Below are 26,269 nucleotides of genomic sequence, written 5' to 3'. Positions count from 1 at the left end.
TGCTTATATTACTATGAGTTGAAACAGGTTTTAAATATGCTTATATTACTATGAGTTCTAGTAGCTCTCTGGAAGAGCAATTGGACAAGTTATAGTACACTTGAACATGAGGCTGCTTTTTAACAGAGCTATGCCACTTTTCAAAATATGTTCTAGAAAATAACCCACTACTAGTGCATAAAGAGGTAGGTCCAGAATGCTTGATGCATCATTATTTATAATAGTAAAATTTACTATAAATTGATACGGAAATTCTGGATGTAATCAGATAATGAACTAAACACCTATGAAGAGGAACCATTTGTAACATGGAAGAATCTCAAAAACACAGTTTTGAGGGGAAAAAAGGCAAGTGTGTCATTGCTCATATAAAGTTTAGAAATATATAAAAATATATTATTAACAGACATATCTATACAGTAATATCAATAGTATAATAATAGGCATGGGAATGATAAACACCAGGTTAGGGTAGTGAATACAGCTGGAGAAGAAGAGGTGGAATTAGGATACAGAAGTGCTCCAACTGTATATCTAATATTTTTACCCAATATAACTGAAAGCAAAAATGGAATATGTTGAAATTTAATAAAACTGGTTCAGGGATACAGGGACATGTCATTCTCTATAACATTCTAGACAGTAATGATATTTCATTGAAAAATGGTGTTAAATAAAGTCCACCAGTATTGTTGCTGATGCAGGACTTCTCAGAACCTTTATTAAGCTAAGATGTACTAAGAGGCAAATGTAGTGTGCAGTGCTCCTCAAACACATTTGCCCAGGGAATGAATTTTGAAGGCATATATTGAGACACTAGATTATTGAAGGACAGGTAGGCGAAATGCAAATCTAGAGATGGACAATGCTGTGGCATTCTTTTTCAATGCAAGTCCATTAGGTCTTCAAGCATCTGCCTTGTGGTCAAAATATTTAACCAAAATGGGTGAGGCTTTGTTAAATATGGTTTAGTTTTGGGGGGTTTAATGGAAAAGCTATTCAAACTTTTGCCATAAAATATCTGTAGAATTTAAAAGATTTCAATAGGTAGTTTACAGTTTTACTGAGTCTAATTTACATTCCATGAATTTTTTCTGAGTGTACAGTTAAGTGATTTTTTGTTTAATGTACAGAGTTTTGCCACCATCGCCAAGGTCTAGTTTTAGAGCATTTCTGTCACCCCCAGGCAACAACTGATTTGCTTTCCGTCTCCATAAATTTGCCTTTTCTGGATATTTCATGCAAATGAAACCATACAGTATGGAGTCATTTAAATCTGCCTTCTTTCACTTAACATAATGTTTTTGAGGTGCATCCATGTTGTAGTATGTGTCAGTAATTTGTTCCTTTATATTGCTGAATGGACTACTGTCCATTGCCTGGATATACTGTGTTTGGTTTATCCATTCACCAGCTGACGGTCATTTGAAGTGTTTCTAGATTTTGGCTGAGTATCGATGCTATGAAATTCTCGTACAAGTCTTTTGTAGACATGTGTTTTTATTTCTCTTGGGTAGATTCATAAGAGTGGAATTGTTGGGTCATTGAACATTTATGTTTAATGTCTTATTGTTAAGACATTAAAAAGCAAACTATTTTTAAACTATGTCAAACTATTTTTAAAGTGTTGGCGTCACTGCACATTTTTACCAGTAATGTATGAGAGTTCCTGTTTCTCCACATCCTTGCCAAAACTTATTACTGTCTGTGTTTTGATTATAGCCATTAAGTGGCTGTGTTGTGGTACCTCAGTGTGGTTTTAATGTGCATTTTCCTAATGACAAATGATATTGAATGCCTTTTCATGTACTTATTAGCTATTTGATGTCTTCTTTGGTGAAATGTCTATTCAAGCCTTTTGCCGCATTTTATATTGGATTATTACTATAATTTATTGAGTTATAAGAGGTATAGTCTGGATACAAGTCCTTTACCAGATATAAGATTTGCAAATTATTTTTCTGTATGAAAGAATTTAATTTCAAGTTGGGCTTTATTTTCATGTGTATCATATCTCTCCCATGATCATAATTTGGACAGTAAAAGAGGATCATTATCACTGTAGCTGATACTTTAGGTAGTTAGAATTTTTGTGCTCCTATAATTTATTTGCCCTTTTTCTTTTTAAAGGCGATTTAAATCTAATGAAAAACATTGATTCAGACTTATTAGAAGTCATGCATTCCAATTACCGGTGATTCTGTCAAAGTAATTATATTTACTCTCCACATTTATCCAAAAATATAACCATTATTCAAAACATTCTTTGAGGTTTTCTCATGGTTTGCATTCTGAGTGAGCTGAACCCCCTGCACGCAATGTACGTACACAAAGTCACACGCTCTCATTCTCTCTGCTTCAAGCTCTAAGTTCATATTTTGCCAATTGCAGATAGTAGTTGCGCAAACTCCAGTGGCAAGATTAGCATCTCATGGAAAATGGGATTTAGTGAGACAATAATAAAAAGTACTCCTAAATATGCTTTAAAAAACAACAGTAAATAACAATTCTAGATGTTAAATGTGTCTAAAGGGACTAGATTCATCAGCATGGAAATTTGCTGGGGCAGGTAACTGTCCTCCTGAATCACCTTTGCAGCCTGTCTGGGAGACATTGCTGCATTGATACAACCCAGTTGGGTGCATTCTCTCACGGTGGTTTTATTTTTTGCAGACTGCTCCTCTTAAAAAAAGAAAAAAAAAAAAAAAGCTTTGCAAGTCACTCTTACTGGCTTGAAATGAATGTCCTTTACACTTGAATATGCCTTTTGTTTCATTTTCAAAAGTCTCTCCAAAAGAAAACCTTGTATAAACACCTGGCATTTCACAAATTATTGTGTTGCTTAAGGGCACCTTTCCTGGGCCTTGTCTTTTATTCATATATTGAAAGGGCAGAGCATAAACAGATCACTTTTGTGTGCTTGCCCCTCACATGATGCAAGTGGTGGGGCAGGGAGAATAATATTCTTTGATGTGTTCTTCTTCTTCTGTTGAAGGATACATTTGAAAAAGGAAAATTCATAACTTTCATACAGATGTAAAATAAACATGTGTTAAAGATTTCATTTAACCTATTCTCAAAAAGGGCAGTATGCAGATGTTGCAATGTTCGAAGGAGAAGTCAAAGAATCTCTAACATATGGAACAAAGAGATGTTGAAATGAATTTACAAGAAGAGGTGAAACTGGCTTTTTCCGTGGTGGGGTGGAGAGGAGACGGGGGACAATGCATGGCATTTCACTGGAGACATCCAGTACATTTTTCTGCTTATTCCAAATTTCTGTACAGTCTTAATCAGGGGTTGTCATTTTTTTTCTGTAATGTGCCAGATAGTAAATATCTTAGGTTGACAGGCCTATGGTCTCTCACTCTACTCTGCTGTTGTAACATGAAAGCAGCCATAGACAATATGTGAACAAAAGGGCATGATGGGGGGCTTCCCTGGTGGCGCAGTGGTTGAGAGTCCGCCTGCCGATGCAGGGGACGTGGGTTCGTGCCCCGGTCCGGGGAGATCCCACATGCCGCGGAGCGGCTGGGCCCATGAGCCATGGCCGCTGAGCCTGTGCGTCCGGAGCCTGTGCTCCTCAACGGGAGAGGCCACAACAGTGAGAGGCCCGCGTACCGCCAAAATACAAACAAACAAAAAAGGGCATGATGATATTTGAATAAAACTTTATCTATGATCACAGAAATTTGCATTTCATATTATTTTCACGTATCATGAAACATTATTCTTTCTTTAACATGTTTTCCCCTATCCCATTGGAATTATGAGCCAAATTTGGATAACTTCTAATCAACAGGGAGTAACCTGAAAAACTCATAAGTAAAATTAACACAGCTTTTACAAAGTATGTGATTTATGGTAATAAATGACCATACATGATAGCATAAATCTATCTATCTCTCTTGTGTCTATAAATATAAATAAATAATAGCAATAAGAGAACAACAATAAAACCTCACACTGAAACAGCCAGAAAAAAGATGACTGGCTGAGTAAAGATTACTAGACCTTGTTGTTGACTCAAGTTTTCTCACCCCAGTTTATTGCTCACTTTGGTCATAAGACTGCACTCCATGTGGTCAGTTCAAAATTGCCTGAGTCCTGAAGTGATTCCCTTTCAGAATTTCCTTTACCAAACTCACATGGAGTTCCAAACATACAGTGGAACTGTAGACATGAGTATTTTCCTTTTATTAAATAATATGTTTTAAATTGCACATGTAAAACAATCAAAACAGTCCTTGTGAATAAACTTTTACCAGTTGTCATCCACTCGTTGGCTGAATCAACTGATGATTCCATAAATCAGGAGAAGCTATAAAATTACATTTTTATATATTTATGTTTCTATTGTCTATTACTGTGGTTTGCAAGTACTAGGAATATAATAGGGTCATCAGATATATTCTTGGGGGTCCGCGAGCTCTTAATAGGTTTTAAAATAGGTATTTTTATTTTTATGAATGATCTAATAAAATTATAGGCATATTTTCTATTATCTGGTTTCCCATTTTATGTCCAAGTACTGCTATACGGTTTTTGTTTCTATACTTAACATTTATTTTTTTAGTGGGCTTTAGCCCAAGTTTTAAGGTGTAACGTTTACCATAACATTGGACCTGATCTCGGATGGCCTTGGCCTGCAGCGCCTTGAAGGAGGGTTTCGGTTCGCAGCCAGTGATTGAGGTCCAGTGGTGGCAGTGAGAGCACTGCATCCTAGCCACTAGACCAGTGGTCAGTGACAAGGCCCCGGCCCTACGGCTTTGCATTAAAAGAATTCCCACAAAGACGGAAAGTAGTGAAACAAAGTATTAGGGAAAAAGAAGTATAGTACGTGTGGATAACACGGGCGGGCTCAGAGAGAGAGCTGTGCTCTCATGGCACTTTTGAATCACTTTTATGGGACATTTCTTCTGTGTTTGCTTTGACCAGTCATTTTGATTTGCCTGGTTTAAAGTCCACATTTGGTGTATCTCAGGCTCTTCCCATGTGTGTGCGTGCATCTCTTAGCTAAGATGGATTCTACCGAAGAGGCCTATGGGTAGATTTGGCCACTTAACATCTCTCCCCTTTGGACGTCCAAGGAGCCTTTCTGGGCATGTGTAGTTGGGGAGGTCTCCTGACTTTGAGAATGAGGAATACGTGCTCTCTTTTCTTCTATCTGGGCAGGGCCCAGTCTCCTCTCTCAATTGCCTGTTATTCTCATCTTGGAGTGTCGGTCCACAGGGAATGAACTCAAACCGTTTGCCCTGAGGGCCCATCTATATCTCCTGCCTCTGTCCAACTATGATCTTTGGCTCCTGGTTGTGGGGTGTACAAATATATTCTAGAGCAGGGGTCAGCAATCTTTCTGTAAAGGGCCAGAGAGTAAATATTTTAGGTTTTAAGGTCTCCATCACAACTGTGCAACTTGGCATTTGTAGCGTGAAAGCAGCTATAGACAATATGTAAATTAATGAATATGGCTGTGTTCTAATAAAACTTTATTTACAAAACCAGGTGATAGGTTGAATTTAGCACAGGGGCCTCAGTTTGCTAACTCCTATTCCATAGCATATGATGATTCTAAAAAGTCTAAGAAAAATCTAATTAGATACTACTTTAACAAAATTATTCTATAAATTAGGAATAATAAATTTAGGAAGTTATTATTTGTTTGACAACATGATCCTTCCTTTATAGAAGTACAGTTTAAAATTAGGTCATTATTAATGCTTTATGTTAAAATAAAGAATTTTAGGTTTTTAAAATTTGTTTGTTTTCAGTTAAAAGCTCATTCTTGAAGAAAACTGGCCTGCATTCCACAAGATTTTTACATAGACTATGGGTAGTTTTTCTTTTTGACTCAGCCATAACCCATATATATATATTTGAATAACCAAATAAATTGCTAAACATATCCCTAGATTATAGGACATACCTTTTCATGCTCATCTTGCAAGTGAAGGATTTTTAGATGTCAGCCAAATCAAAGCTGTTTGGATGAAGAAATTTCATAGTTAAAGTGAATTTGTGGGTCACACTTTGACAGACCAGAAAGTTTAAAAGCTCATCAGTTCCCCAAAAATCTATTTGCTCAATGGCTGATTTGCAGAATTTATCAAAATTATCATTTCTTTTTTAATATATCCAATAAATATTCAGTTGCTGAGTTGATTAATTTTTATGAATGCATTGTTTTTTACAAGTACATTGTTTTTTATTTACTATTTTTGATGAATCTAACAAATGTTTCATATGGGAATTATTTAGCTTATGGTAATCTCTTTTAAATTCCTTTTAAAATCACTTTTGCTTTTATGTCTTTTAAAGGATCTTTTAAATTTTCAAGTAGCATTGATTTTGCTTATTTAATCATTTATTAATTTATAAATTTTATAGCAATTCATATTATAGGACTGTATTAATAGCTTTTAAATATTTCTGTGAATTTTAGGTTATTGGATTTTTGTCTTCATAGCAGTATTTTAAAGAATTATTTGGTTGAAAGGTAATATTTTAAAAGGTCATAAGATGACTCAGTTTTCTTATGATTTTGTGAATGTATTTAATATTCAGAAATTTGTAATTCATATTCAAATACAACCAAAGTTAGAGTAAGATTTGATTTACAATGACCATAAACATGAATTTGCCTAAAAGATGTTCCAAAGCAAGTAAATTGATTTAAAATGTTAACTAGGGCTTCCCTGGTGGCACAGTGGTTGGGAGTCCGCCTGCCGATGCAGGGGACACGGGTTCGTGCCCTGGTCCGGGAAGATCTCACATGCTGCAGAGCGGCTGGGCCCGTGAGCCATGGCCACTGAGCCTGCGCATCCGGAGCCTGCGCGTCCGGAGCCTGTGCTCTGCAGTGGGAGAGGGCACAACACTAAGAGCCCCGCGTACCGCAAAAAAAAAAAACAAAAAACAGTTAACTATTTTGGTAGTAATTACAAAATCATGCTTGATATGAATTTGGTGAAATAAACTTTAAGTCTGAAAGTATAAAAAAATGAAATTGCGAAGAATGTGAAAGAACTAAAAAAAAAAAAAAAAAGCCAAAACCAATTTCATCACGTGAAGTGCTGAAATTTAAAATTTTAATTGATAGAAATAAAATATTAAGGCTGATGTATTCATAACAGCTTCAAAAAAAGAATGTATAGTCATTGACTATAATCTTTGTCTACTAACATTCCTTAGAAGAGTTGATACATTTGGCAAATGTTGGTGATAACTAGTTGATTTTTGGCAAAATCGATCTTGAGCTAGCAGAGATGGCCTAGTTAAGGGAGAAAAAACAACTTTGCTTGCCTTGAGGTGAAAAATTAATTGAGAGCATTGTAATCAATATTTCTGTGAAGCGAAATGAACATTTTAAAGCTGGTGTTCACAGGTTTTCCATTGATTCAAGAAACTAGTAAATGCTCTCTTCTATTTTTCACCTATAGAAGTTCTGAGAAAAAATTGAGTCACTCTCCTCCTTACTGTATGAATAGCTGTTGTATTGGTAACAGATCTAGTTGTCAGAGGAAACCCTAGGACTCTTGTCATATGAGTATTCTGCAGGTGGTCTTTCTGTTACTAAGTCCAAGGTCATTCTGCTTACTGCACAACAGGCCAATAAATCAAGGGAGAAGTTGTTGGGGCAAGTAATAGAAACTTTATTTGGAAAGCCAGCAGACCAAGAAGGTGGTAGACTATTGTCCCAAAGAACCATCTTGCCCCACTTAGAATTCAGGCTTCTTTTATACTAAAAGAGGAAGGGGTGTGGTTGGTTGGTGCAAACTTCTTGGTGTCAGAATCCTTTGTTCTTGCAGCTGTCCATGTAGGTCAGGTCATGATGCTCCGGTAAACCTCTAACAGGACAAATGTTATTCTCTGTTCTGCAACTTTTTATCTCTATGTAAATGGAAAGATGTTATAGCTTTAAAGATCAGAGCTTTGAGAATGGGCTATCCTGTATATTTCAGGCTTTAGGCAACATTCTTAATTTGTGGCAAAAGCATTAGAATACAAAGATCAAAGGAAAAGAAGCAGATCCAATATGGAGTCAGATTTGTTCTTCCCTGTTACGTTTGTATGTCCTCATCATTAGATTCTAATTTCTTTTAGGTTCTGGCACTTCAGCCTAGTTAGAAGTTCCATGGTTCCATGGTTCCTTTATAGCAGTTATGAGTTTACTCTCATTCATATTCATGTCTCTGTCTCTGTCTCTCTCTCTCTCCATCTCTCCCATCTTGCCAAGGGCAAAAGTTGAATGGATGCTTCACTAAATGTAGTCCCACTCTTGGCTAGCCTAGGCTGTTTATCTTTAGTAGAGCAAGGATTTTTTTTTTAATCCCAGCAGAAGTGTTTGAAAAAGTGTAAACAACCCAGGTGAAATTAATTTGACCTTTGATGAGGTAAAAGGAATAAAATGTATAAAACTGGCTTCTCTGAAGGGATTTTTTTTCCCCCAGAGTAGCTCTGTGGGGGATAAAATGTGTCCAATTTATTTATAGCCAAAGAAATATAAACTGCATGGACACGAAGCCTTTAATGTGGAAGAAAATAAGATGATGTTGCAGATTAGCTAATTTCTTTTTTTTATAGACTTTTTTTCCAATAGATTTTATTTATTTATTTTTGGCTGCATTGGGTCTTTGTTGCTGCATGTGGGCTTTCTCTAGTTGTGGCTAGGATGAGCTACTCTTTGTTGTGGTACGTGGGCTTCTCATTGCAGTGGCTTCTCTTGTTGCGGAGCATGGGCGCTAGGCGCACAGGCTTCAGTAGTTGTGGCACGTGGGCTTCAGTAGTGTGGCTCGCAGGCTCTAGCGCAGGCTCAGTAGTTGTGGCGCACAGGCTTAGTTGCTCCGCGGCATGTGGGATCTTCCTGGACCAGGGCTCGAACCCGTGTCCCCTGCATTGGCAGGCGGATTCTTAACCACTGCGCCACCAGGGAAGCTCCAGATTAGCTAATTTCTTAAAGTAACAAGTGGAAATGACAATGTGGCAATATGTAATAGACTTTAGAGTTTAGGACAGAGCACTCAAAAGAAATACTGTCAACCTCTTCTTTCAAGCTTCCACTTAAAATCTCTCAAACCCAGCCTTATGAAGATTGGGTGGATTCTACAGATTTGCATGGCTTTATTTTAAGTATGTTGTGTGAGTTTTATTTTTATGAAAAAAGAAATATATACCATATATATAAAATAGTGTTTTGCTATTTATTAATAAGTGGTTGCCAGTACTTTAATTGTCCATAATTTTATAGAATTACTTTCATTAACCCTGTGGACTATTTTGAGGAATTGCCATGATCATATCTTAAAACTTTCAAAGAAACTTTTTTATTTGTAGAAGAATAGTAATAAACAGTCCATTGAAAAATATTTTAAAGTTACAAAATTAAAACACAAATATACATTGCAAATAGTACAAACATAGAATAAAAAGTGGAGTCCTCCTTGACTCCTGACTTCTGTACACACACACACACACACACACACACACACACACACACGCCCTTGCCTGGTAACCCTATTCCCCATCTGCAAAGGCTTTAGTGTGCATTCTTACACACCTTTGTTATGCATTTGCATTCATATAAATAATATAAATGGATCCATACTTGATATTTTGCAATTTTTTCCCCACTTCACCTACCTTGTAGATCTTTCTATGCTAATGATATATATTTACTTCATTTTTAATACTTGAAAAATATTCCATAACATGGATAATTTATATAATGAAAGTAACCATAGTTTATTCCACAGTATTATATTCCATAACATGGATAATTTATGTAATGAAAGTAGCCATAATTTATTCCACAGTATTATATATACTGCATCATAATATATTTCATAGAGTAGATATATAGGGCATCAAATTCTGCCTTTTTTTTGGATGTTTAGGTTGTTCCAATTTGAACTATTCAAAAATGCTGCAATAAAACTGGGTTTATATATTCTGTTATACTTGTGCACTTCTGTAAGATAGAGTCCTAAAAGTGGAATTGCTGGGTCAAATCATATTCACCATTAATATTTTAATACTCTCTACAATTTTCCTGCTAAACTATGTTCCCACTGAAATCGTGTGAGGATATCCGTTTTCTCATAAGCTTACCACCACTGTATTTTACCAGCCTCCTGAATGTTATGAACAAAAAGTGATATATTGTTATGATTTTGATGTGTCTGATTAGTAATGAAGTTGAACCTCTTTTACATGTTAGTTGTTCATTAGCATAATTTTCTTATCATTTTATAGCTTTAACTAGTGGGAAAATTTAGCCTATTTATTTATTTGGTTTCTCTTCCAGTTTTATTGAACTATAATTGACACACAGTCCTGTGTAAGTTTAAGGTGCACAGCAATCATTTGACTTACATACTTCAAGAAATGATTACCACATTAAGTTTAGTGAATGTCCATCATCTCATACAGATACGAAATCAAAGAGATAGAAAACAAATTTTCTTTTTCATGATGAGAACTCAGGATTTTCTGTCTAACAACTTGCATGTATACCATACAGCAGTGTCAATTATATTTACTATGTAGTATATTACATCCCTAGTACTTACTTATTTGTACCTTTTGACCACCTTCATCCAATCCCTCCCCACCCCCACCTCTGGTAACCACAAATCTGGTCTCTTTTTCTATGAATTTGTTTGTTTTTGAAGTATAATTGACCTACAACACTGTGTTAGTTCCTGTTACACAACATAGTGGCTTAGTATTTCTATTCATGTAAAAATGATCACCACAACAAGTTACCATATGTCACCATACAAAGATATTGTGGAGTTATTTACTGTATTCCCCATGCTGCACATAGCAATCTCTCTCTATATATGTGTGATTATTTTAAGTTGCTGATCTCTTAAGTTCAAATACATTTTAACAATCTTGAATTTTTACTCCCCACACCCACATTTACTGTTTTTGACATTATATTTTACATCTTTTTGTTTTGTGTATCCCTTAACTATTTATTGTGGTTATAGATGATTTTACTACTTTCATCTTTTAACCTTCCTACTAGCTTTATACCTGGTTGATTTACTTATTTAACTGTGTATTTGCTTTTACCAATGAGATTTTTACTTTCATAATTTTCATGTTTCTAGTTGTGGCCTTTTCTTTTTTACTTAGAGAAGTCTCTTTAACATTTCTTTTAGAGCTGGTTTGGTGGTGCTGAACTCTTTTAGCTTTTCCTGGTCCATAAAACTTTTGATCTCCCTATCAACTCTGAATGAAAGCCTTGTTGGGTAGATTATTCTTGGTTGTAGGTTCCCCCTTTCATCACTTTAATATACTGTGCCACTGCCTACTGGCTTGCAGAATTTCTGTTGAAAAGTCAGCCGATAGCTTTATGGGAGTTCCCTTGTACTTACCTTGTTGCTTTTCCCTTGCACTTTTAGTGTTCTCTCTTCATCTTTAAATTTTCCCATTTTAATTACAATGTGTCACAGTGTGGAGCTCTTTGAGTTGATCCTGTTTGGGACCCTCTGTGCTTCCTGGACCTGGATGTCTGTTTCCTTTCCCAGGTGAAGGAAGTTTTCAACTATTATGTCTTCAAATATGTTCTCTGCCCCTTTCTTTCTTCTCCATCTGGGACCCCTTTAATGTGAATGCTAGTGCACTTAATGTTGTCACAGAGGTCTCTTAAACTGTCCACTTCTTTTTCTTTTCTTCTGTTCAGCTTCAGTGATTTCTGCTACTCTCTCTTCCAGCTTGCTGATCTGTTCCTCTGTATCACTTCGTCTACTGTTGATTCTTTCTAGTGTATTTTTGATTTCAGTTATTGTATTTTTCACCTCTGTTTGGTGGTTCTTTATATTTTCTAACTCTTTGTTATAAACGTCTGACTTGTCACTCTGTGCATCTAATCTTCTTCTGAATTCTTTGCACATATGTATGATCATTACCTTGAACTCTTTATTGGGTAGATTACTTATCTCCACTTCACTTAGTTCTTCTTCTGGGATTTTATCTTATTCCTTAATTTGGAACATATTCCTCTGTTGCCTCCTTTTGCCCAGTTGGCGGTTTTTATTTCTGTGTATCTGGTAGCTTGGTTACATTTCTCGACCTTGGAGAAGTGGCCTTATGCAGGAGACACCCTATGTGTCCCCCAGCAGTGCACTCCCCTCTGGTCATCAGAGATATATGGTCTGGGGTTGCTCCCTATGTGGGCTGCATGGGTCCTTCTGTTGTAGCAGGCTGACTATTGTCAGTGGTCTGGTAGGCATGGCCTGTCCCCAGTCGGGCTGGTTGCCAAGGCCCTGCTTGTGCAGAGGCTGCCAGCCACTGGTTGGTGGGGCTGAGTCCAAGGCTGTTAGCTGCAGGACCCTGGGGGTTCCTGGGTCTAGCGTTGACCCTAGTGGGTGGACCTGGCTTCTGGAGTGGGTGGTTATGTATTAGGGGTCCAGGATGTAGTATCGGCCTACTGGTGGGTGAGGCCAGTTCCTGACATGGCTGGCTGCTGGGTCTGGGGTGTCCCCAAACTGGTGTTGGCCTGCTGGTGAGTTGGGCTGCATCCCAGGGCAGCCGGCTGAAGAATCCAAGGTGTCTTGGAACTGGTACCAGACTACTGGTTGGGGGTACTGGGGCCCGGGGAGTCCCAGGGCTGGTGCCAGCCTGATGGTGGGTGGCTTGGGTCCTGGAATGAGAGGCTGCGGGGCTGTGGTGGTCTTGGGCCTAGTGTCTGCCCACTGGTTGGCAGGGCCAAGGCCCAGGGTCTCAGGCTGCAGGGCTCTGGAGGTCCCAGAATTGGTGTTTCTGGCTGAGGGGACAGGTCCTGGGCCCTCTGGTGGACAGGGCTGGGTCTTGGGGCAGCTGTGGACTCAGGGAACCTTAAGGCAGCTGGCCTTAGGGCCTGGGGGTGGAGCGGGCTGTGTCCCCACCCGGCTAGTTGCTTGGCCTGAGGCGTCCCAGTACTTGGGCTGACTGGTGGTTGCGGCCGGGTCCAGGTGCTAATAAGCTGAAGGGAGGACTCTGGAATGACCCTTGTCAGCACTAGTGTCCACGTGGTAGAACAAGCTCCCTGAAATGGCTGCCACCAGAGTCTGTGTGCCCAGGGGGAGTTCCAGTTGCCTCCTGCCTCTCTGGGAGGCTAAGATCAGCAGGGGGATCTGACCCGGGCTCCTTTCAATTTACTGCTTCTGCCCTGGGTCCCAGAGCGTGTGAGATTTTATGTGTGCCCTTTAAGAATGAACTTACCTACGAAACAGAAATAGAGTCACAGATATAGAAAACAAACTTATGGTTACCGGGGAGTAAGGTGGGGCGAGGGATCAATTGCGAGATTGAGACTGACATATACACACTACTATATATAAAATAGATAACTAATAAGGACCTACTGCATAGCACAGGGAGCTCTACTCAATACTCTGTAATGGCCTATATGGGAAAAGAATCTAAAAAAGAGTGGCTAGATGTATATGTATAACTGACTCATTTTGCTATACACCTGGAACTAACACAACATTGTAAATCAACTATACTCTAATTAACAAGAAAAAAAAAAAGATTGGAGTCTATTTCCCTCAGCCCTCTGGCTCTCCTGAAAGTAAGCCCTGCTGGCCTTCGAAGCCAAACATTGTGGCGGCTCGTCTTCCCAGTGCAGGACCCCCAAACTGGGGACGTGGGGTTCAGACCCCTTGCTCCTTGGGGAAAACTTCTACAAAGGTAATCATCCTCCCATTTGTGGGCGGCCCACCTAGGGGTATGGGGCTTGCCTAGACTGCGATTCTGCCGTCATACCCATCTCATTGTGGTTCCTTCTTAACATCTTTAGTTGTAGAAGATCTTTTCTGCTGGATTCCGGTTTTTCTCATCAATAGTTGCTCTGTAAATAGCTGTAATTGTGCTGTGCCCATGGGAGGAGGTGAGCTCAGGGTCTTCCTACTCTGCCATCTTGGCCTTCATGTAGCCTCTTTATTTTTATATGTTAATTTTATTTTATGGAGTTTTTCTACGGTGTAGGTAAGTTTTTTTCTTTGGCTATTTCTTCTTCTCCGTTACCTCTCTCTAAAGGTCCTATTGGAATAATGTTAGACTCTCTATATCTAATCATTATGTCTTTTAACTTTTTTCTTACACTGTCCAACTGTTGTCCCCTGCATTCAGCAGGGAGGTCCCCAGACCTAGTCTTCTGGGTCTCCAGTTTTTGTCAGGGTCCACTCTGCTATTTGTTTAAATTTTAATTTTGATATTTATCCTTTTGTATAACATGTCATTTATATATGGTGTGTAATTTAAAGTTGTTTGTTTATTCTCACTATTCTCTTGGGTCTTGGTTCGGAGGGTGTTAGCTCTGGTCATTTTTAATCTTTCTTGTGTCTTTTGTGTAAGCAGTTTATTCAGATCTGTATTTGAGATAGTAGGTTATTGCCTCCTTTTCAAGTTACCCGTTTTCGTCTACACATCTCAGATTGTACAGTCTTGCTAGTTTCAGTGGCTTTCCATAGACTGGATGATTTTTTTGTTTGTTTGGCCATAAATACATGTATTAAAGGCAAGAATTTTGCCCCTGGTTATTCTTCAGAGGAGAAAATGGGCAGGGCATTGACCTGCAGCCAGATTGAGTTTTCCTTGAATGTCCCAGAAAGTACTTTACTTAGGATTTGGTCTCCTATTTCTAGTACCTGTACCCACTGTTGGAGTCTCCCATGTCAGAGTTCCTTCTGTGATAGAATGTACTCATGGTTGTTTTTGGTTTTGTCCAGGTAGCAAAAAAATAAAAATAACAAATAGTTACCCACCTTAAGAGTCCACTACTCTCATTGGTGTTCCGACACGCTGTAATTTTTCTCTTGACTGCCTATGATCTGATTCTCCAAAGAACGCCATTGTCCCAGGGTTGTTTAAGGTCTTCTCTGGTTAAGATAATCATAACACGGCTGGATTTTGACATCAGTGTATTCCCATCCGCTTTATATCTTCCCGGAAGTCCATAATCTTCCCAAATTTGCAGTGTTCTTTTACATTTACTTTTATTTTTTTCATTTGTCCTTTTCAAAGGAATTTGAGGAGTGAACAGATGTGTTCATTCAGCTCTCTTCCATCTTAATTTGTGACGACGGCATTTCTTTTATTATTGACATAAAATGTCTCTAGAGAAAAGATGCATTCATTTTCAGTAATTGATTATATTTTTCCAAGTTCTTTCTTTCCAGCTTTCTATGGAGTTGACTTGGACGTGTGGTTGAATTTGTGACCATTATATTTATTTTCACTCAGCCTGATTCCCATAAAAGAGATGACTACTTGTTTTGTTTTCAGTTTGAAATACTTGTAGCAGTTATATTTAGAAATGGTCTGCAAACTTGCTGGCATTTTCAACCAATCAAATATTATTACAAGCCTTATTCTTCACTTTCTTTTTTTTTTTTTTTTTTACTGTTTTAAGTGCAGGATTGCCACCAATTATCATAAAAGATTTAAGATTTCCACAACACCTTTTAGACAGATTCATTTATAGAGGCACTCAAACTCATTTTAAAGCTTTGGTCATGAGAGACGGAGTATTAATATGAAAGCTGAGGTTGATCCTAGGCAAGGATGATTTTCATTCCCTATTTGACTGAGAGTTTTAGATTCTCAAACATATGCCATTTTTAAAAATAGTAAAGAGAACATCTCCCAATTCCAATATTTAATAAGTCCCTTCCTTGCGAAACCTGTAATTTAGTGCTCAACACAAAGCATATGTGTGAGAATTGAATATTACTGTAATTTAGTGGAGTTTCTGCAAAGAGAAAAATAAGAAATGTTCTTCTGTATCTCTATGGACACTAATCTTACCTCGCTTCTGAGACCTATCAGTCTCTCCCTCTCCTCCTTGTTTTTCTTCATCCCCTTCCTTCATATTTAATCGAACAAAAGTTTATTCAGTATCTCATAGGGACCAGGTACTTTGTATCCCAAGAGATACAAAGATGAATGAATAAGCCTTGATTTTGACCTCATGCCTTCACCTTTGTGTGTGTGCAAATTTAAGTGAGATGGTAGGTACGAAAAGTGCTATAAACTGTAAAGTGCTATATAAGTATAAGGTGCCGTAGAAGTACAGACGGATACGGAAGTTATTCAACTTAAATTTGGGGTAGAGATTTTTAAAGTTGTAAAATTAGCTCTAAAAGCTTTCCAGTTGTTGCCTTCAATACTGAGTATTAAATTGGAGATAATTTTGCTGTTGCGAAAGAAATTTCAAAGAAAGAGCTGTTTCACTAAAGAAATTTTACTTTAACTTTAGAGCGTCAAACATTTGGGGGAATTTATTAATTATTAACACTTCTTTCTTGTAACTTTGTGCGTGTGTGTGTGCAAAGATCAAATGAAACAGTAGGTGTGAAAGTGTTTTATAAACTGTGCAAGTGCTGTATAAATACAAGGAGCTGTTACTGTGAACAGAGTTGGTGTGAAGAGGGGAATTTGTGTAAAGGGCGGAGCCAGGCTTCCGTGGCCTTGTCGGGACAGAAAAAGACAGGAGAGTAACTGTAAGCAAAATTATGACTCGCTACACAGTGTATTTGGAAGCACAGTAGAATGGACTCCATTTCCAAAACTACCTTCTTATCTACAAGCTGCTATGGCATTTGAAATTCTTCTTGTTCGATGCTAATAGTAGTTAATAGCCTGTGTTCAAAAGTAGTATTTTTATAATGCAGGGGTTCATCGTTTGAAAGCATTTCGCTGTATTTTTTATCAGCTCGTGATAACATTTTGAGCTAGGTCTTAGTGATGGTATTTTTTTTTTTTTTTTTTTTTTTAGTGATGGTATTTTTATCTTCATCATCTTTGTCCCTTTTTTATTGACGAGGGAGTAAGGACTGGCAGTTGAATGAAGTATTTACCCCATAACCAATGTGTGACAGGCTTAACCCAGACCAGCTCACTTCTTTTTTTTTTTTTTTTTTTTTTCAGACCACTCCTGTTTTCTGTTCCTTCCATCCCGGGTTAAACCCTGGATGAAAGAAATATCTATGAAGCACCTATTATAGAGAATTTCAAAGTCTGACAGTCCAGTTTCTTCATAGGGCTCCCACATCGGTTGAAGAGACATATCTTATGGGTTGGAAACAGTTAGAGAAGGTCACAGACAGTGTTTGATTTTAAGTACTAAACTGACCAGTAAGAGCTTTACCAATTTAAATAATGGAGAAAACAATTTAGGTTTAGGTCAGGAAATGCTTTTTGAAGAAGTAGAATTGTCCAATTATTTTAAACAATTAGGTAAAAAATAGTAGAAGACCCTTTCAAGGTAGTATAGTATTACGAGGAAAACCATCACAACTGAAAGTGATAGTAAAATCAAGTAATAAGGCATGATACGTTGTAGGGGAAAATAGCAATAACTTCTATAATCAGACGTTTCCCTGAGCCTCACCAGCTATGGGAACACCTAAATCCTCTTTTGCCAGCTTGAGGCCGCTGGGGAGGTCCCCCTATGCCTTTTCCCTGCTGTCATCACCTACCCTGGGACCCACTTATGAGCTGCTGCCTGACCTCCTGCAGTTCCAAGACTCCAGTGTGTTCAGTCCTTCCCTGGCTGTGAAAGGCTTCCTTTCCCTGCCATATTCTGCCTTTTCAGAAGGGATCCAACAGCAGAACTTCTTGGCTCTGGGATTACAGGCTTTCCCCCCTTGATTCCCATAGGGCTCTTCTTCAAAGCACATTCATACCGACAAAGTAGATGCATCAGAGATGGCTTTATATCCCAACTATTCTCCACACCCGACAGAGAAACTCTCTTTGGACATTTGCTCTGTCATTTGACAGTGGAGCATCTGTTACCCTCCTTGTATTGGCACATTTATCATATTGGTGTGATGCAGTGTTTTGCCTTGCTTAGTTTATTAATTTTTTTTTGCAACGAAGCACACTGACTCAAAACAAAAGACCCTGTTGCAAGTCTGGCTTACTGCCATGCTCACATTTCTTTTCTTGTGCTAGATTCTCCCTTGGAGACCCCAAGTCTGCCCTTTGTTTAGCTGTCATCTTCCTCTACTGCCAGAAGTGGTATGCTTGCAAATGCCTAAACCTCATGAAAGTCAGCTGTATTTCTTTTCTGAATCTTCCAGTTCACATGTATATATATATATATATATATTTTTTTTAAATAAATTTATTTATTTTATTTATTTATTTTTGGCTGTGTTGGGTCTTTGTTGCTGCGCATGGGGCTTTCTCTAGTTGCAGTGAGCGGGGGCTACTCTTCGTTGCGGTGTGCGGGCTTCTCATTGTGGTGGCTTCTCTCGTTGTGGAGCATGGGCTCTAGGCGCGCGGGCTTCAGTAGTTGCAGCACGTGGGCTCAGTAGTTGTGGCTCGCGGGCTCTAGAGCGCAGGCTCAGTAGTTGTGGTGCATGGTCTTAGTTGCTCCGCGGCATGTGGGATCTTCCCGGACCAGGGATCGAACCCGTGTCCCCTGCATTGGCAGGCGGATTCTCAACCACTGCACCACCAGGGAGGCCCTCACATGTATATTGAGAAAATGATTAGGTATTATTCAAGGGATGAGGAGAGGGAAAGAACCACCTCATTCCATGTTCTAGGAATTCTGAATTCCTGTTCTGGTCCAGTATCACTGATATTCTCATTTAATGCCCACACCAGTGTCATGAAATGGTTACAATGAAAAACTTTGAAATGAAAAAAAAAAAATTACTGAATTTCTTCAGTGGAAAACTAAGGCTTCTTTAGTGTTTTCATCCCTCCTGCTTATCTGATTATATTGAGGTCTCTATACCTTTAATTGTCTTTCAGCCATCTACAGCTCTGTACATTGTAGATAAATGATAGCAATGCGAATGATTCTTGTCTATAGATGTACAAATACATTTTTTTCTGGTGAGGTGAAATTGGCTTCATTTGCCCACTGTGGAAGAAGCCAGTGTTTAGTCTATTTGTAAATTTATTTCAGCATTTCTTACTGCCTAAGTCTATGGTTCTGTGTATACTCCTTGGAGCTAGTTTTAACATCTGACTGGTTGTCTCATTAATTAATAAGTTAAATATAATCTTGGACACCTGCACACTGTAAATTTGCATGAGAGATTTTATTTTTCTAGAACAATGATCCTTTAACAATCTCAGTTTATCAACTAGGAAGTATTACACTTTGGGGCCCTAGTGACTTGAACATAGCTAATGAATGGCAGGGGTAAAATTTAAGCCCAGATTTTCCAACTACAAATTCAACAATGTTTTTACAGGAAAGAAGTGATAAGTAAAAGAAGTATCCTATCACTTCTGCCCAAACCTGTAAATTTAGTGTTTTCATGAGCTTCCTGCTTCCAGTATCTTTATCCTTGATTTTGCTTTCCAAGCTACTGATAGATTATTATTCTGAAACAATGTGTTATTCCTTTCTCTTGGACCATTTCTCTCAATGTCTTCTAGGGTCAATTAGAATATTTTGAACTCCATAATTGGAGTTGGAATTTAGTCCTCTCCCATCTTGCCCACATATCCTCCAGTATTTATCTTACAAACAACCTACCTTGTATCTACTTATCTGTGCTTTCTCTATTGGGAGGCCTTCCCCTCTGATTTGCCCTAAATCCAATAAATCCTAAAAAGTCTGTTCCAATCAAGTTTCAATTCTCCCATAAATTTTTCCCAAATCATGGAGTCATTTTTCTCTTCTCTTAAGTTATGGCATGTGTCTGTTCAGCCATTTGGTAGTCAATCTTGCAGTTGTTTGGGGGGCATGTAGGCATTTATGAATCATGTTCTTAGAGGCTATATATGGTGCAGTAGGTAAGAATATAGGGTTTAGAGCCAGGCTGCCTAACTCCAAATTTCAGCTTTGCCACTTTTTCCTTCTACAACCTTAGAAAAGCCATATAACTTTCTCAATAGTTTGTTTTCTTCACTTCTAGGAAGATATTGAGAGTTCCTATCTAGATTGTTATGAAGATTACGTGAGTTAGTATATGTCAAGTGCTTGTAAATGTATTTGGTTCAAAATAAGTGTTGTATAAAACTTTACCATTATTGTTGACATTATTTGTTTTACTTATTCTTGCCTTATTTCCCCAATGGAATTTTAAGTTATTTGAGAAAAGAAATAATTTTCTTAAAAAGTTTTGTATAGTGTGTGTCACAAATTTGATGCTTGGTATATGGAAAACTGTTGAAAGTTTTTGAAAGGGGTTTTATGTGTCAATGGCAGTGTTTAGACACTATTTAGCAAGGTATTGGAAAAGTTATTGAATCAGCGGCTCGTTCAGTAATTCCAAACAGGCAATAGTTTTTTATTCATTTCCAATTAACAAACATTTATTGAGTATTCACCGTGTGCCAGACATAGAGATCAATCATAGAAATTCGGAGTGAACAAGTATCCATTCCAATGGTTAAGGCACTTAACATCCAGTATAGGAAAATTAATAAGTACAGGATCAGGGGAAGTATATTGCTGAGCTGTGTAATAGTATTACTGACCGGGGTTCTTGGCCTTCCCCAGTCAACAGAAATTTTTAAGAGGCCAGACAAAAAATTCAGGCAAGGCTTTATTGGGGCCCCTGCTGCAGTAAGGAGGAGCGAAAACGAGTAACAGATTCCGTTGCTTGCTACCCAAGTCAGGGAGGGTCGAGCTGGTTACTTATATGGGGTAAGGGTAGGGGTGTGTGCAGGAGTCCGGCCAGAAGGGTGACTTAGGTGGTCTGCCCACCTCTTTGGCGGTATTGTGTGCAGGGGGCATGTGCAGTACCCTGCTTTTGTTCCTGACGCTCTGCTTTTGCTCCCAGCTCTTCAGAAGTGGCAGTTGGGTTCTTTTGGTCGTTTTGTATCTTGCTGTCCATAACTTGCCCCTACTGTGCATGCATGCAGTTATTTTTAGTCCCTTAGGGTTTCTTTGTATTCTGTTGGTCTAGGAAATGTTTGTCCAGGTGCAAGCACTGCAGCAAAGGGTCCCAGGTCGCAGCTTGTCTCAATAGAAGTATGTATAAGCACAGGGTACAGTGGGAAACAAAGGCAGTGACACAATCGGTTTCTTCAAGGAGGTGATTCTTAAGTCAAGCCTAAATAGGGGGCATTGGAAGGTAAAGGTATGGGAGTGTTCTAGCAAGTAGAGCAAATTTGTGGAGGCCAGACCAACATGACAGCATAGAGAACTGCAGGAGGATAAGTCTTGACTATGGCACGAAACAAAGCTGGAGAAGTAACAGGGCTCTATCCTGCCATAAAAAAGACGTAGACCTTTTCCTGTGGCCAATAGAGAATGTTTGGAGAGCTGAATTTCTATAATAAATGATCAATAAGATTTATAAACTATTGGGATTCTAAGTTATGCTTTGTTTTAATATTACAGAAATAAAGATATATCATATGAGCACAGTTAATGTAATAGTGACCCCACAGCAACAAAGTGTCCCAAACAATAGTAACAACTAGTGCCAATCTTCACTCCTCAATGATTTTTTTTATTTTATTTTAAACATCTTTATTGGAGTATAATTGCTTTACAATGGTGTGTTAGTTTCTGCTTCATAACAAAGTGAGTCCGTCATACATATACATATGTCCCCATATCTGTTCCCTCTTGTGTCGCCCTCCCACCCTCCCTATCCCACCCCTCTAGGTGGTCACAAAACACCAAGCCAATCTCCCTGTGCTTTGCGGCTGCTTCCCACTAGCTATTTATTTTACATTTGGTAGCGTATATATGTCCATGCCACTCTCTCACTTTGTCCCAGCTTACCCTTCCCCCTCCCCATGTCTTCAAGTCCATTCTCTAGTAGGTCTGTGTCTTTATTCCCGTCTTGCACCTAGGTTCTTCATGACCATTTTTTTTTTTCTTAGATTCCACATATATGTGTTACCATACGGTATTCGTTTTTCTCTTGCTGACTTACTTCATTCTGTATGACAGACTCTAGGTCCATGCACCTAACTACAAATAACTCAATTTCGTTTCTTTTTATGGCTGAGTAATATTTCATTGTATATATGTGCCACATCTTTTTTTTTTTTTTAACATCTTTATTGGGGTATAATTGCTTTACAATGGTGTGTTAGTTTCTACTTCATAACAAAGTGAATCAGTTATACATATACATATGTTCCCATATCTCTTCCCTCTTGCGTCTCCCTCCCTCCCACCCTCCCTATCCCACCCCTCCAGGCGGTCACAAAGCACCGAGCTGATCTCCCTGTGCTATGTGGCTGCTTCCCACTAGCTATCTACCTTACGTTTGTTAGTGTGTATATGTCCATGACTCTCTCTCGCCCTGTCACAGCTCACCCTTCCCCCTCCCCATATCCTCAAGTCCGTTCTCCAGTAGGTCTGTGTCTTTATTCCTGTCTTACCCCTAGGTTCTTCATGACATTTTTTTTTCTTCTTAAATTCCATATATATGTGTTAGCATACAGTATTTGTCTTTTTCTTTCTGACTTACTTCACTCTGCATGACAGACTCTAGGTCCATCCACCTCACTACAAATAACTCAATTTCGTTTCTTTTTATGGCTGAGTAATATTCCATTGTATATATGTGCCACATCTTGTTTATCCATTCATCCGATGATGGGCACTTAGGTTGTTTCCATCTCTGGGCTATTGTAAATAGAGCTGCAATGAACATTTTGGTACATGACTCTTTTTGAATTTTGGTTTTCTCAGGGTATATGCCCAGTAGTGGGATTGCTGGGTCATATGGTAGTTCTATTTGTAGTTTTTTAAGGAACCTCCATACTGTTCTCCATAGTGGCTGAACCAATTCACATTCCCACCAGCAGTGCAAGAGTGTTCCCTTTTCTCCACACCCTCTCCAGCATTTACTGTTTCTAGATTTTTTGATGATGGCCATTCTGACTGGTGTGAGATGATATCTCATTGTAGTTTTGATTTGCATTTCTCTAATGATTAATGATGTTGAGCATTCTTTCATGTGTTTGTTGGCAGTCTATATATCTTCTTTGGAGAAATGTCTATATAGGTCTTCTGCCCATTTTTGGATTGGGTTGATTGTTTTTTTGTTATTGAGCTGCATGAGCTGCTTGTAAATTTTGGAGATTAATCCTTTGTCAGTTGCTTCATTTGCAAATATTTTCTCCCATTCTGAGGGCTGTCTTTTGGTCTTGTTTATGGTTTCCTTTGCTGTGCAAAAGCTTTTAAGTTTCATTAGGTCCCATTTGTTTATTTTTGTTTTTATTTCCATTTCTCTAGGAGGTGGGTCAAAAAGGATCTTGCTGTGATTTATGTCATAGAGTGTTCTGCCTATGTTTCCTCGAAGAGTTTGATAGTTTCTGACCTTACATTTAGGTCTTTAATCCATTTTGAGCTTATTTTTGTGTATGGTGTTAGGGAGTGATCTAATCTCATACTTTTACATGTACCTGTCCAGTTTTCCCAGCACCACTTATTGAAGAGACTGTCCTTTCTCCACTGTACATTCCTGCCTCCTTTATCAAAGATAAGGTGACCATATGTGTGTGGGTTTATCTCTGGGCTTTCTATCCTGTTCCATAGATCTATCTTTCTGTTTTTGTGCCAGTAACATACTGTCTTGATTACTGTAGCTTTGTAATATAGTCTGAAGTCGGGGAGCCTGATTCCTCCAGCTCCATTTTTCGTTCTCAAGACTGCTTTGGCTATTCGGAGTCTTTTGTGTTTCCATACAAATTGTGAAATTTTTTGTTCTAGTTCTGTGAAAAATTCCAGTGGTAGTTTGATAGGGGTAGCATTGAATCTGTAGATTGCTTTGGGTAGTAGAGTCATTTTCACAATGTTGATTCTTCCAATCCAAGAACATGGTATATCTCTCCATCTATTTGTATCATCTTTCATCAGTGTCTTATAATTTTCTGCATACAGGTTTTTGTCTCCTTAGGTAGGTTTCTTCCTAGGTATTTTATTGTTTCTTTGCAATGGTAAATGGGAGTGTTTTCTTAATTTCACTTTCAGATTTTTCATCATTGGTGAATAGGAATGCCAGAGATTTCTGTGCATTAATTTTGTATCCTTAGGATACAAAATTAATGAAACTTAAAAGCTTTTGCACAGCAAAGGAAACCATAAACAAGACCAAAAGACAGCCCTCAGAATGGGAGAAAATATTTGCAAATGAAGCAACTGACAAAGGATTAATCTCCAAAATTTACAAGCAGCTCATGCAGATACTTTACCAAATTCCTTGATTAGCTCTAGTAGTTTTCTGGTAGCATCTTTAAGATTCTCTATGTATAGTATCATGTGATCTGCAAACAGTGACAGCTTTACTTCTTTTCCGATTTGGATTCCTTTTGTTTCCTTTTCTTCTCTGATTGCTGTGGCTAAAACTTCCAAAACTATGTTGAATAAGAGTGGTGAGAGTGGGCAACCTTGTCTTGTTCCTGATCTTAGTGGAAATGCTTTCAGTTTTTCACCATTGAGGACCATGTTGGCTGTGGGTTTGTCATATATGGCCTTTATTATGTTGAGGAACGTTCTCTTTATGCCTACTTTCTGGAGGGTTTTTATCACAAATTGATGTTGAATTTTGTCGAAAGCTTTCTCTGCATCTGTTGAGATGATCATATGGTTTTTCTCCTTCAGTTTGTGAATATAGTATATCACATTGATTGATTTGCATTTATTGAAGAATCCTTGCATTCCTGGGATAAAACCCACTTGATCATGGTGTATGATCTTTTTAATGTGCTGATGGACTCTGTTTGCTAATATTTTGTTGAGGATTTTTGCATCTATGTTCATCAGTGATATTGGCCTGTAGTTTTCTTTTTTGTGACATGTTTGTCTTGTTTTGGTATCATGGTGATGGTGGCCTCGTAGAATGAGTTTGGGAGTGTTCCTCCCTGTGCTATATTTTGGAAAAGTTTGAGATGGATAGGAGTTAGCTATTCTCTAAATGTTTGATAGAATTCACCTGTGAAGCCATCTGGTCCCAGGCTTTTGTTTGTTGGAAGGTTTTTAAACAGAGTTTCAATATCAGTGCTTGTCATTGGTCTGTTCATATTTTCTATTTCTTCCTGGTTCAGTCTTGGAAGGTTGAGTATTTCTAAGAATTTCTCTATTTCTTCCAGGTTGTCCATTTTATTGGCATATAGTTGCTTGTAGTACTCTTTCATGATTCTTTGTATTTCTGCAGTGTCAGTTGTTACTTCTTTTTCATTTCTAATTCTATTGATTTGAGTCTTCTCCCTTTTTTTCTTGATAAGTGTGGCTAATGGTTTATCAATTTCGTTTATCTTCTCAAAGAACCAGCTTTTAGTTTTATTGATCTTTGCTATCGTTTCCTTTGTTTCTTTTTCATTTATTTCTGATGTGATCTTTATGATTTCTTTCCTTCTGCTAACTTTGGGGATTTTTTTTGTTATTCTTTCTCTAATTACTTTAGGTGTAAGGTTAGGTTGTTTATTTCAGATGTTTCTTGTTTCTTAAGGTAGGGTTGGATTGCAATAAACTTCCCTCTTAGAACTGCTTTTGCTGCATCCTATAGGTTTTGGGTCGTCGTGTTTTCATTGTCATTTGTTTCTAGGTATTTTTTGATTTCCACTTTGATTTCTTCAGTGATCTCTTGGTTATTAAGTAGTGTATTGTTTAGCCTCCATGTGTTTGTACTTTTTACAGATTTTTTCCTGTAATTGATTTCTAGTCTCATAGCATTGTGGTCAGAAAAGATACTTGATACTATTTCAATTTTCTTAAATTTACCAAGGCTTGATCTGTGACCCAAGATATGATCTATCCTGGAGAATGTTCCATGAGCACTTGAGAAGATTGTATTCTGTGGTTTTTGGATGGATTGTCCTATAAATATCAATTAAGTCCATCTTGTTTAAGGTATTATTTAAAGCTTGTGTTTCCTTATTTATTTTCATTTTGGATGATCTGTCCATTGGTGAAAGTGGGGTGTTAACGTCCCCTACTATGATTGTGTTTCTGTCGATTTCCCCTTTTATGGCTGTTAGTATTTGCCTGTGTATTGAGGTGCTCCTTTGTTGGGTGCATAAATATTTACAATTGTTATATCTTCCTCTTGGATTGATCCCTTGATCATTATGTAGTGTCCTTCTTTGTCTCTTTTGATAGTCCTTATTTTAAAGTCTATTTTGTCTGATATGAGAATTGCTACTCCAGCTTTCTTTTGATTTCCGTTTGCATGGAATATATTTTTCCATCCCCTCACTTTCAGTCTGTATGTGTCCCTAGGTCTGAAGTGGGTCTCTTGGAGACAGCATATATATAGGTCTTGTATTTGTATCCATTCAGCCAGTCTACGTCTTTTGGTTGGAGCATTTAATCCATTTACATTTAAGGTAGTTATCA

At 38.1% G+C, this 26,269-nt stretch overlaps 1 protein-coding gene across 1 annotated transcript in view; it reads left to right on the top strand.

Annotated features, from left to right (window-relative positions):
- Nucleotides 1–26,269, top strand: part of KCNH8 (potassium voltage-gated channel subfamily H member 8) — a gene marked incomplete at both ends in the record, with an annotated part of 386,090 nt that overhangs the window by 28,784 nt on the left and 331,037 nt on the right. The window lies entirely within an intron of this gene.

This window comes from Grampus griseus, assembly GCF_964374135.1.
Source record: "Grampus griseus genome assembly, chromosome: 5".
Taxonomy (NCBI): domain Eukaryota; kingdom Metazoa; phylum Chordata; class Mammalia; order Artiodactyla; family Delphinidae; genus Grampus; species Grampus griseus.
Note: the sequence above shows the minus strand (reverse complement) of the source record. Positions and strands in the feature narration are given on the sequence as shown.